Genomic DNA, 12,491 nt, shown 5'->3' with positions numbered 1-12,491 from the left:
GGAAAATGGAGAGAGTGGGAGGAAGAAGGAAGAGGAGCTAAGAATAGAACTGTCAAAGTTACAAGCATGAGATGTTAGGCAAACACTGTACATGTCAGGGAGAGCATAATGATTTCCTTAACCAAGAAAGGCAACTCAAATCAGGGAGTAGGGCAAAGGCTTTTGCCTCCATGCAATTAATAGAGCTATTCACTGAGATTTCCTGAGTCCTATGATAAGTGCATGGAAAAATCATAGATAATAGCTTTTCCGTGTGAATTGGGAACTTAGAAGTCAACAAGTTTAACCTCCTGTTAGATGCTATGTACCTATCAGGGATTAATCTTGCAGCTTAGTTATTGGAACAAAGAAAAACCTGTGATTTATTAATATTAATTTCTTAATGATTAATTCAACAAAATGATTTAATCAAACAAAAGAAGACTCCTCCCTTGTGAAAGCCTCAAGTTTCATAAATTAGAAATATCATGGTAAAATGAGAAATATTTGATTGAGTTCTATGTCTGACTAAATAATGAAGATCTCATATGCTATTCATTAAATTGATTTTTTATTAATTATCTTCATATAAAATTCACATATCACAACTCCAACCTAAATGATCATTCAGAGAAACCTTAACTCAACATAACATATGAATTAGCAGTGCTTTGGTAAGTATTGCTCACTAGGCTGGAGATGTGCTTCTGCAATGTAGATTAATTAAAGGAGAATACTGAAGCTGAACAAATCATGTGGCAGTGACACAGAAGGGAAGGTGGCAGACTTAATTCTCAATATTATTTAAAATACTCTGAGAATTGAATTTAAATTCTGCTGTCAGAATTTAAACTTTACCAGAGAACATCATTTTGAACCACCAAATATCAATTAAACCTTAGCTGAAAGTAGTTAGTTATATTGGGGGAGAATTTTCTGAAGGATGCTGAATGTGTCCTTCTGCTAGATCTTTACTGTCACCAGTGGATTGGCAAAACACCAGGTCAGGTGCTGTACTTCAGCTGACTAAAGTCAGCATTGTTTAGTTAGCCCCACTTGCTATACCTCATTCCAAGTATACCCTAGCCAAATACACACATATAAGTGCACGTACCACACACATCCACATCCACATTCTCCCTGCATGGAATTGCTACACTGATCATACTTTGGTATGAGGACATGGGGGATTACATTAAGGGTTAGAGTGAATCTTGGTGCTGGAATCCTGCAAAAGCCACTGAAGCTAAACAGTGTATTATAATTATAAAAATCCTTGGGAGAAATTTCTTTATGACTTAGAATCATGAATATTTGTGCCTTTTCCAAGTAATTAATTTGCTTTCCATTTTGGATAATGTGATTTATTTAGCTGGTCACCTTTCTCTTTCAGCACTGGCTAGGAGTAAAGCTTCAGGTTTATTAGGGTTCTACTCTTAGCATATAAAGTTGTCATGGTATGCATCAGTTCTGGCTCCATGTAGGATTTCAGCCCATATGTGTTCCCTGCCTAGCCCTTTTCATCTATTTCCAGTGACTGGCATCTTACATCATTTTATCTACATTAAACATTGCTGTAAATCCACTTTTATCAAAAGCATTTTTTAACTAAAATGAGAGATGGAAAAAAGGCAACTTTTCCAAAAGAAAATTTTTGTTTTTCAACAACCAGTTATTTGAAGATAGAGATTGGAAGTAATACTTAATACAGTATCAGTATATCAGCATATAGCACTATCAATAGGAAACACTTTCAGAAAAGCAAAACATAAATAAAGTCAGTTGAGAGCTTTCCATTTCTATGTAAAGAAGCTAGCTAGCTACATAGAAGAACAGTTTCAGTCAACAAAGCACGTTTGAAATCTGATTTTTACTTAATATAGTTAAACTAGAAGTAAACCTATAGACTTAAGGCTATACCTACTTTTAACAATTTATATATGATTTAATAAAAGCTCAAATCTTTTCTTCTATCCAGAATCCTGATCAAACCCATAAGAAGCTGTGGTTCTCTTTTCTTAGTCTTGAGTGCACACAAAGACAGAGTGTACATTTCTTCTGTAACTGGCTGGATTTTAAAAAGTATTAGGTTCATAAGATACTGGTACCTTAATGTTTGATGCTATTATGATTATATTATGTGAATAGAATGATTCTCAAATGATATTAGAGAAAAGGTCCATGGAATCTGGTCCTTCCCTGGTTATATTGATCATACTAATTTTCTAGATTCATCAGAGCTATCTTAATTTTATTCCCTAAAAGGAGTTAAAACATCTGTTTAACAGGATAATTCAAAAATATATTTTAAGGAAAAAAGTATGAGGATAATGAAGTATTTATGATTGATCGAAGAGATTTTGAAGATAAAGGGGGAAAATGTACTTTATAGTGATAATCCATCAACTAGTCCCAAGAGTCAGATAGTGTAGTAAATTGTCATTTGGTAGCATAGTATCTCTTGGCTATGAGTACACACCATTTATACATTTTATTAAACTAAAAGACATACTTAGATATTGCTCATCTCATATAATGAAAGTACTTACTATATATCTCTTGGACTTTCAACATAGCTTGACCCATGTGGAAAGTCAATAAGAAATATCTTTCTCTCTTACATAGGTGAACTGTGGCAATAATTTCATGAATTTTTTCCAAGGAGAAATAAGGTACTTATTAACTTATTAATTATTCTCTTGCTAAGCACATTAGTCCCATCTGACATACAAAAATTTTAAACTTTCAGCTTTGTAAATCTTTGCAAGAAATTTCTCGTAGATATGACCTTGCTGAGGTTACTTTACTCACTGCATCCTCCAACCTTGATAAGAGTTGAATGATTGTATGACCCTATGAGATGACGTTTCAAAGACAGATTGTTTCTAAAATATTATTGTTATTATTATATGTCAGCTGTGACTTTCTAAAATTGCTTTTTCAAACTTTAAATATCTAGATTTAAACACCCAAATTTAGAACCCGGTCAGCAGTTGATGCTAACTGAGATTACAAAAGTGAAAACTGCAGACATGTGTTCTAAGACCAAGTTGAAATAGGATGCATTTACTACAGAATCTGCCAGGACTATAATATATGCATTTCAAGTTCCCCCTTTTTCCCCCTGGAATTCCACTTGCTCCTTGAAAATGCCAGATTTTTTTTTTTTACTTGTTGAAATGTCTATCAATAATTATTTGATCAGTGGGTAAAATTTCTATGAAAGTTGTACTCAAAACTTGACATGATATGAAAATTATAATAATAAATCCAGATGTGTTAAGATTTCATATTGAAATAACATTTTAAACACTTAGTCTTAGAATCTTATGACAAGTGAGAAAAAATAAAATGCATCTATTAAAAGTAATATAAATCAAACAAGAAAAGGAACATAATTCAAGCAATAGATCTTAAAAATCAGTGAAATAAGAAAAAAGGAAGTTGGGTTCTGGAACGTAGCAGAAATTGGCAGTTTACCACAACTCCTTAAATTACCCCAATTCCCCAAAGTAATAGTGATAAGGTGAACAAATTCTTAGAATTCCAATACTGTATATTAGTTGCCTGTGGGTGCTGGGACAAAATACCCTGAACTCAGTGGCTTAAAACTACATGAATTCCATTATTTCACAGTTCTGGAGGCCAGAAGTCTGAATCAGGTATCACTAGGCTGAAGTCAAGATGTCAGCAGAGCTATGAGCCCTCTGGAGGCTCTGAGAGGATCCATTCCTTGCTTTTCCCATCTTCTAGTGTCTGTTAGCATTCCTTGGCTAATGGCCACATCACTTCATCTCTGCTCCATCTCCACATGTCTTCACATCATCTTCTACTCTTATATCTATGTGAACTCTTTCATTTTTCTATGTGAACTCTTTCTTTCATTTTTCTCCTATAAAGGGCACCTGTGATGACATTTAGGGTGCAAACTGATCACTAAGGTAGTCTCCCTATCATAAAAACCTTAATTTAATCACATTTGCAAAGATCCTTTTTCCAAATAATGTAGCATTTACACATTCCAGGGGTTAGGACCTCATATCTTCAAGGGGCCATTTTTCAGGGTACCATGACTATGAAATTTGAAAAGAAGCAAAGTCATGTATTTTTTTTTTTTTTTTTTGAAGAAGGAGAAGAAGAAGGAGAAATGTTTGCTAGGGAGAAACTGATATAATGTTGAAAGTAAATTTGTCTTAAAAAAGTGAAGTCCAGTGACTACATATTGGATTATGGAAATATACCACAGCCTAAAGGCCCCAGTATTACTATGCCTCTCTGAACTAGATGGAGTAAATCCTGGTATATGAGGTGTTTGACAAGTACCTTAGAAGAGAGATCAGGGGTTGGGCTTTTTATAATCAATTACACTCCAACTTTTTAAGCTCTTTCCACCTCTGGACCTGCCTCCTATGCTACCATTCCATCAAGCTGCAAGAGGATATAAAGGACACAAATTTTTCAGCCCCCAATCTAAAAGAGAGAACAAATTTTTCTAAATTCAGTGAAAAGAGATTCAGGATTCACTCATGTTTTATTAGATTTACTAGAATGGCCCAAATATTAGCACATTAAAATAAAACGTCATTGCAAATGTTGTAATAAAAGAAAGGAGAGTAGGGAGGAAGAAAGGAAGGAGTGAAAACCACAAATAGTATCTGCTAGTGGGAGAAGAACTGGTATTAAAACATGAAGCTTCACAGGTTGTGTCAAAAAATTAAATCCAACTACTATTTATAAGATAGTAATCTGAAGACATCTAAATAAAATAACACAAAAATAAAGCTAAATAAGTAGGCTAATTGTATGAAGAATACAAAAACCAGCAATCCATTTATATATTAGCAATAAAATTTTAGAAAATATAATGGAAATAAACCATTCTTGTTAGCAATAACAATATAAAGTGACTAGGAATAAGCTTAATAACAACTGTGTAAGAGATATCTGTAAAGTATACATAAAATAATATTGATATATACTGAAATCATTTACCAGTAGATAATAAGTTGTTAAACATTACTTTTGACTATAGATGGTATGGGGATAAAAGACATTTTTTCAACCCTTTCAACCCTGTCAACCCTTTCCAATGGAGAGTTTCTGGTTTGTTTGAAAAGATCAATAAGCCTCCAACTAGATAGTGGTGAATTATTGCAATATTATAGATAAACCCAAGGAAATGAACTAAGAAATAAAACTCATAGAGTGTAAAAAAGTTGATGTTTATCTAAGACCAAAATGTATTTTGTGACCAAGTTGTAAAATATTGTTTTAATTATAAGAAAGTTTAATTTATAAAGCATTACTTGAGTTCAGTCCAATTAACTTTTGTTTTGGTAAGTTTACAACCTGAGAAGTCAAGAGGTATCTGAATATTCAGTAAAGCATTAGAAAAGTTTATTTTTGGTCTGGTTTTGGTTTCTTGTTTGTTTGTTTGTTTGTTTGTTTGTTTGTTTTAAAGAGTTATTAATTTGAGAGAAAGAGAGAAAGCATGTAGGGGGTAAGGAAAAGAGTGAGAGGGACAGAGAGAATCCTACAGCAGACACGTCCCTGAGCACAGAGCCCGATGCGGGGCTCAATCCCAGGAGATCATGAGCTGAGCCAAAATCTAGTTGGCCACTTAACTGACTGAGCCACCCAGGTGCCCCAAAAGGTTTACTTTTGTATCTTAATAAACACAGTGGAGAACTGTTAAGTAGTCTGGAGTATAAATGTATAGATTCATATGTTTTGATGACCATACCTGAAAGAAATTTGATTATTTGGTGTTAAGCTGGGGTAAAGTCTCTTAGGACAGAGTGAAGGAGTCTATTCTTTTCAGATTTTTTGTTCAAAATTTTAATATTCCACTCAAATATAAATATGTGGAAGGCTTTTTATAAACATGTATCAGAAATACTATCTCATAATCTTCATCAAACATAATATTTGATCAAATACAATCTTTGATCCAATAATTATTTTGAAATTAAAATATGATAGTAAGTATATTTATTCTCGTGTTTATACCAACATTTGGTATAATGGGAAACTTAGCTTAGCTAGCATTGTCCATATAGTCAGCTTAAATCATAAGTCTTGGTATAGGTGATTCTCTAATCTTTCATAGATGCATAGTTATCTAATTTAATCATTTAGAGATATATATGCCATAAAATTCCTGTTAGTACAGTAATAGGCAGCATAGCACAGCTATAAGAAAGAAAGATATGAAATTATAGAGAGTTTATTTTATTTTTTAATTTAATTTTTAAATTCTTTATTGACATTTGATATATAACATTGTATAAATTTAGGATGTACATGTTAATTTGCTAGTTATGTATAGTAAAATGTATTGCCTTTGTAGCAATAATTAGCACCTCTATCACATTACATAGTCCTCTTAGAAGAAAGATTTTAGATGGAAGACAGGAAGGCACCACCACCAAGCTTTACCAATACCAGTTTGCCTTCTTCTGGTAATTTGTTTACCATTATTTAGAAGACATTAGCTAAGGTTCATTTATTCGGAGTGGGCAGTTGTTGGAATCAAACAATATTTGCAAATACCTGAGTCTAACTAACATTTATAATATGTATGTTCACAACAGAATACTTTTGATGTAATATTTGCAATACAGTGTTCATAAAAATTTCTAATTCATATATCTGACAATAGATTTATATCCAGAATATATAAAGAACTATTCCATTTCAATAGAAAGCAACAAACTATCCAAAAAATGGGCCTTGTATTTGAATAGACACTTAACAAAAGAATGTATAGAATAATAAAAAATAAAATAAAATAAAAATAAAAAATAAAAAAATAAAAATAAAAAAAAGAATGTATAGAATAGGATATAAGCAGATCAGTTTATATTCAACATAATTAGTAATTAGGTAATTGCATATTAAAAACTCAATGAAAGAGGACAAACTCTTTGGAAGGATTTAGATAAAAAAGAATTAACAATACCAAGAGTTGATGAAGGTAAGGAGCAAGAAGAAATTTCATGCATTTCTATTAAAAATGTAAAATGATATAACTATTTTGGAAGTTTGATAGTTCCTTATATGTTAAACATATGCTTACCATGTGACCCAGTCATTCTATGACTTGATTTTTAACCAAAAGAAATTAAAACCTATGAACACACAATCTTGTATGGGACTGTCCATAATACATATATCTATTATAGCCCAAAGCTAGAGACAACCATGATGAACAGCAACAAGTGAATGGATAATTACATGAGATTTATATAATGGGCTACTACTCAGAAATAAAAATAACAAACTGCCAATATGCCTAACAACATGGAATAATATCAAAAACATTATGCTGAACAAAGTAAGCCAGATACCAAAGGGTATTACTCTATTCTTTCATTTATGTGAAACTAGAGAAGAGAAATTTGAAATGTCAGAAGTCAGATTTAGTAGATGTTCAGGTCTAGGAATTGGAATGTTGCCTAAAAGAGGACACAGGTAAACATTTTGGGGTGATGAAAATGCTTTATATCTTCCTTGTAGTTGCAGTTATAGGCAGTGAAAATCTGTCAAAACTCACTGAGACACACCTAAAATGTACTTTGTTATATGTAAAATATACACAAATAAAGCTGATTGATATAAAACACCTTTTATAATAGCATCAAGAACATAATATAATTAGGGATAAATTTAACACAAGATTTTTAAGACTTCTACACTGAACACTTGAAAACACTGCTGAGATTTAATGAAGAGCAAAATGTGAAAAATGCCATGCAAATGTTTTAGAAGACTCCATATTGTTAAGGTTTAAATTTTTTTTTTTCAAACTAGTCTATAGATTCAGTGCAATCCAAAACAAACCAACTTGATCTTTGGTAGAAATTGACAAGCTGGTGTTAAAATTCAAATGGGAATGTAAAAGACATAGAATAGCCAAATAATAATTGAAAAAAAGAACAGTGTTAGAGAACTTGTACTACCTGTTTTCAAGATGTACTGTACAGCTGCAATAATTGAGACAGTATGATCTTGGCCGACAAGAAATAGAACAATGAAAGAATTTGAATTTTGAAATAGACCCATGTGTAATATAGTAAACTGATTAATAGGGAAAACAATAGTCCTAGATACAATTCAAAAAATGGTGTTGAAACAACCAGATATTCATATGGGGGTAAAATGAATTTTTTTTTCTCACATCATACATAAATTTTAATTTCAGAGAATTGTAGATGCAAAGCTAAAAGCTAAAACTAAATCTATAACACTCCTACCAGAAAACACAGGAGAATACCTTTGAGATTTTGTGACAGGCAAACTTTTTTCTTTACATAAGATACATAAAGAACTAACCATAGAAGAAATCATTGATAAATTAGACTTTTTAGAATTAAAAATTTCTCATCAAAAGTCACTGTTGAGAAAATGAATAGGAAAGCCATATTGAGAGAAGATTTTGCTGTAGATGTATCTGACAATGGACTTGTACTCCTAATATAAGGGCTTTTCCCGTATATTAAAGAAGTGATGTAATATAATGTAATAATAATGTGATATAAGATAAAAGAAATGATCCGGTTTAAAAATAGGCAAAATACATGAATAGATATGTCACATGAATGACAAATATGCACCATGAAAAAGTGTTCAACATTAGTCATCAGGTAAAATGCAAATTAAAATAACAGTGAGATACCTTTATACTGCCACAAGGATATCTAAAAATTTAAAAAGATAGACAGTACCAAATGTCAGCATGAATGTGGAATAACCAAAGTTCTGGTTAGTGACGGGAGTGTAAAGTCCTTTAACGGGAGTGTAAAGTGCTGGAAAACTCTTGGGCAAGTCCCTGTCAAGTTAAACATACTTTGTAATGCAGCACTTCCACTCCTAGTTATTTACTCATGATAAATGAAAAAATATGCCCAAAAAATCTCTTGTCCAAGAATATCCTTTGTAGCTTTATTCAGAGTCCAAAACTGAAAAATAAAAACTGAGTATTCATCAAAAGGAGAATAATGTATACTTGAAATGGAATACAATTCATAAGTATTTAAAAGAACAAACTGCTAATAAGTATGGCCACTGAGATGACTCTCACAGACATCATGCCGAGCAAAAGAAACTGCATAAAAACCATGTAATATATGATTGTATTTATGAATTTCAATAAGAAGCAAAACTAACTGATGATGATAGACATCAGGAAAATGGTTCTCTAAGATAGGGTTCAGAAAGGAACTCAGGCAACTATCGAGGGGTCAAGTAATATTCCAAATCTTAATTGGGGTGTAGTTAGAGGAGTGCAAGCATTGGTCAGAATTCGTAAAGCCATACCTGTAATGTTTGTGAATTTCACCGTTTATATTTCTTTTAAAAATAAGGCAGTGCTTAAGATTCTACTCCTTTGGCTTTGGTAATTCCTGGAAACTGACAGTAGCATGGAATTTATGTATGAAATGCAAACTGTAAGGGGAGCTGGAGCAACACCACTGTGTGTAATAATGTTGTAACAAAGAAAACCAACCGAACTCCTTCAGAGCTCCTGCATGGCTCAGGACTGCCCCGAAACAGCACCAGCCTCCAGAGCCCCCTGATGCGCAGTAATCAGAGGCAAGATGGCTCATTTCAAATACAGAGCTGAAAAGTAACTCTCAATAAATTTTTGCTAAATTGAAATAACTTTTTAACAGATTATGAAGGGCAGTAAAACCTTATCAATAAAGACTTTAGAAAAGGTACAATTATACATTTAATGAACTTGTTTTAAAGAAATCCCATGAACCTTTTCAGCCTTCAACTAATTTATAGTTAGTAACAACATTCAAATGTTGTTGATTTTATTAAACAAATATTCACTAGTTCTTTCCCAATAAATGTTTCTCTATTTAAGATAGATGGATGATGATGAAGATAGATAGATAGATAGATAGATAGATAGATAGATAGATAGATAGATGATAGATGATAGATAGATACACATATTCCCTGAATCATAAAGAATTACACTGTTACAAGACGGCTTAGGTAAGGGTAGATATAGTGCTCTATATTTTATTTTGTTTGGGATTATTTTAATTCTATTTACCAACTTCTGAATGTGTATAAACCTTTTAGAGTGCCCAACTTCAATTCTTTACAGTATTATTGTATCTAGCCTCCAGTTCATTTTTTATGACTGGAATAAAAGTCATTGAAGCTAAGACTTACTCAGGGGCAAAAGTTATTTCTGATACCTGAGGGCTGTTTATCATTACCTCTCTATTCAATCTCTTAATTTTCTTATTATTTGCCTTTCTTCTTTTACTCTTTTAAAACTGATTTTTCTTAGTTTTCATTTCATGTATGAAGCACTAATAAGTTCCCGAGACACATGCTATTTATTCCACTTCTTCTTCCCAACAATACGGATATCTCTCATACATAGTGATAATTCTAAAAGTCCATTGAATGCACACTATTGATGAAAGAATCTAGCCGAATTGCATTTCTATGCCATAACCTCATGGGCGAGGATAAGGGTATGGGGAATGTGTTGACCTAACAAATTTTGGAAAATGTTTGGACTAGAAACTGACTGAAGATAAAAGAACTAAAGGTAAAAAGAATTTGACATCCACAATATAAGCTATTTGGGAAAGTTGTTTCCTATGTGGGTGTAAGGGTTCACCATTCTAATGCTATTACATATTCATTTACAGGAATTGAACAATCAGATATATGGATGGCAAAGTATAGGAACCGGGTTTTGAGTGTTGGAGTTGGGGGTTACAGATAACCAAAAGAAATAGTCTAGAGTGACCTATGTAGTAATGGGGTTAGGGTTGGAAACAGTATGAATTCATATTTATCTTAGTATAGGTATAGATGGTTACATAGAGAAAAATATATATATATATTTGTGTGTGTGTATATATATGTATATATACATATATACATATATACCAGAATGCACACATGTAGTTGCTGCTGTGCTAGCTCAGAGGGTCTAGAAGTAAACTACTTTAGTAGCAATGAACATATCTATCATCCAGATCTTGGTCACTAACATTATTCTCCAATAAAAAGAATCAGGACTTGTAGAAAGATTGATTCTGGGAATGGAGCAGGAAATAATATGAACATGGAGCTCTTCTAGCACCAGAAAATAAGGAATTCCTAAAGAAAAATGATAATGATAATAATAATAATAATAATAATAATAATAATAATTCTATAGTGAAGGTATGTGTCAAAGGGACACAGGAATCAACTAAAAAAGCTCTAAGTGGTCAAAGCTGGAACAGTTTGAACAACAAAATGAATAAAGCAATATTGGATTATAACCCAAAACATAAAATAAATATCCATGAGTTCATGCTTATATAAATAAATGATTTGGGATGCCTGGGTGGCTCAGTCAGGTAAGCATCTGCCTTCAGCTCAGGTCATGATCCCAGGGTCCTGGGATCTAGTCCCACATCAAGCTTTTTGCTCAGCAGGGAGCCTGCTTCTCCCTCTGCCTGCTGCTCCCCCTGCTTGTGTGCTCTCTCTCTCTCTCTCTCTGACAAATAAATAAAATCTTAAAAATTAGTAAATTATTGAGTAAATAAATTGAGTGGCAGGCGAGGCAAACCTCTACTGAGAATTCCAAATAATTTATATAGATACTCTGCCCTCAAAAAGAAGGAACATAACCCCCTACTCCTTAAGTGTGGGCTACACGTAGAGATTTCTACCAAGAGAACAGTAGGGAAAGGGGGGAAAGAAAAACCTTACAGAGAAGAAAAATGAGATGGAGATCACTCTTCAGCCAGGTGATCAAGGTTAACAGCAACAGTGATGAGTCATATTGATAGTATGTAGCCTTGTTATGATGTGATGAAAATGACACTTTACCTCTGTGGTCTTCCTCCAAAAACAATATAATAATAATAACCTCAGTCTAATGAAAAAAAATTGGACAAATCCCAATTAAGGAGCGTTCTACAATATGCCGGACCAGTACTCAAAAACTGCCTAAGTCATCAAAAAAAAAAAAAAAAAAAAGGGAAGTCTGAGTAAACTGTCACAGACAAGATGAGCCTTGGGATACATGACAAACCGAGTGTAATATGATATCCTGGATGGGATCCTGGAATATAAAAAGAATATTAGGTAAAAAAGGAGGATTTTTTTTTTCTTAAAGATTTTATTTATTAATGAGAGAGAGAGAGAGAGGCAGACTCCAATGCGGAGCTTGATCCCAGGACCCTCGGATCACAACGTGAGCCAAAGGCAGATGCCTAGAAACTTAGCCACCCAGGCACCCTAAAAAGGAGATAAAAAATATGGACCTCCATAATAATGTGCCAATATTGGTTCATTAATTAAAATGAATGTGACTTACTAATGTAGGATGATAATAATGGAGGGATTTGAGTGTGGTGTATAGTGAGTCTATCTGTACTATCTTTGCAATTTTTTTGCAAATCAAAAACTATCTTAAAATGAGTTTATTTCAGACAAAAAGTACAGGGAGAGCTGCTTTAATGGGTGCTACCTCATACAGG

The 12,491-nt window shown here is 32.9% G+C and overlaps 1 long non-coding RNA gene across 1 annotated transcript in view; it reads right to left on the bottom strand.

Moving 5' to 3' along the window:
- Window positions 1-12,491, bottom strand: part of LOC111098662 — a 48,043-nt gene that overhangs the window by 22,305 nt on the left and 13,247 nt on the right. The gene's annotated exons all lie outside the window — the stretch shown is intronic.

Source organism: Canis lupus, chromosome 14 (assembly GCF_011100685.1).
Source record: "Canis lupus familiaris isolate Mischka breed German Shepherd chromosome 14, alternate assembly UU_Cfam_GSD_1.0, whole genome shotgun sequence".
Lineage (NCBI taxonomy): Eukaryota > Metazoa > Chordata > Mammalia > Carnivora > Canidae > Canis > Canis lupus.
The sequence above is the reverse complement of the archived record's forward strand: the minus strand, read 5'-3'. Positions and strand labels throughout refer to the sequence as shown.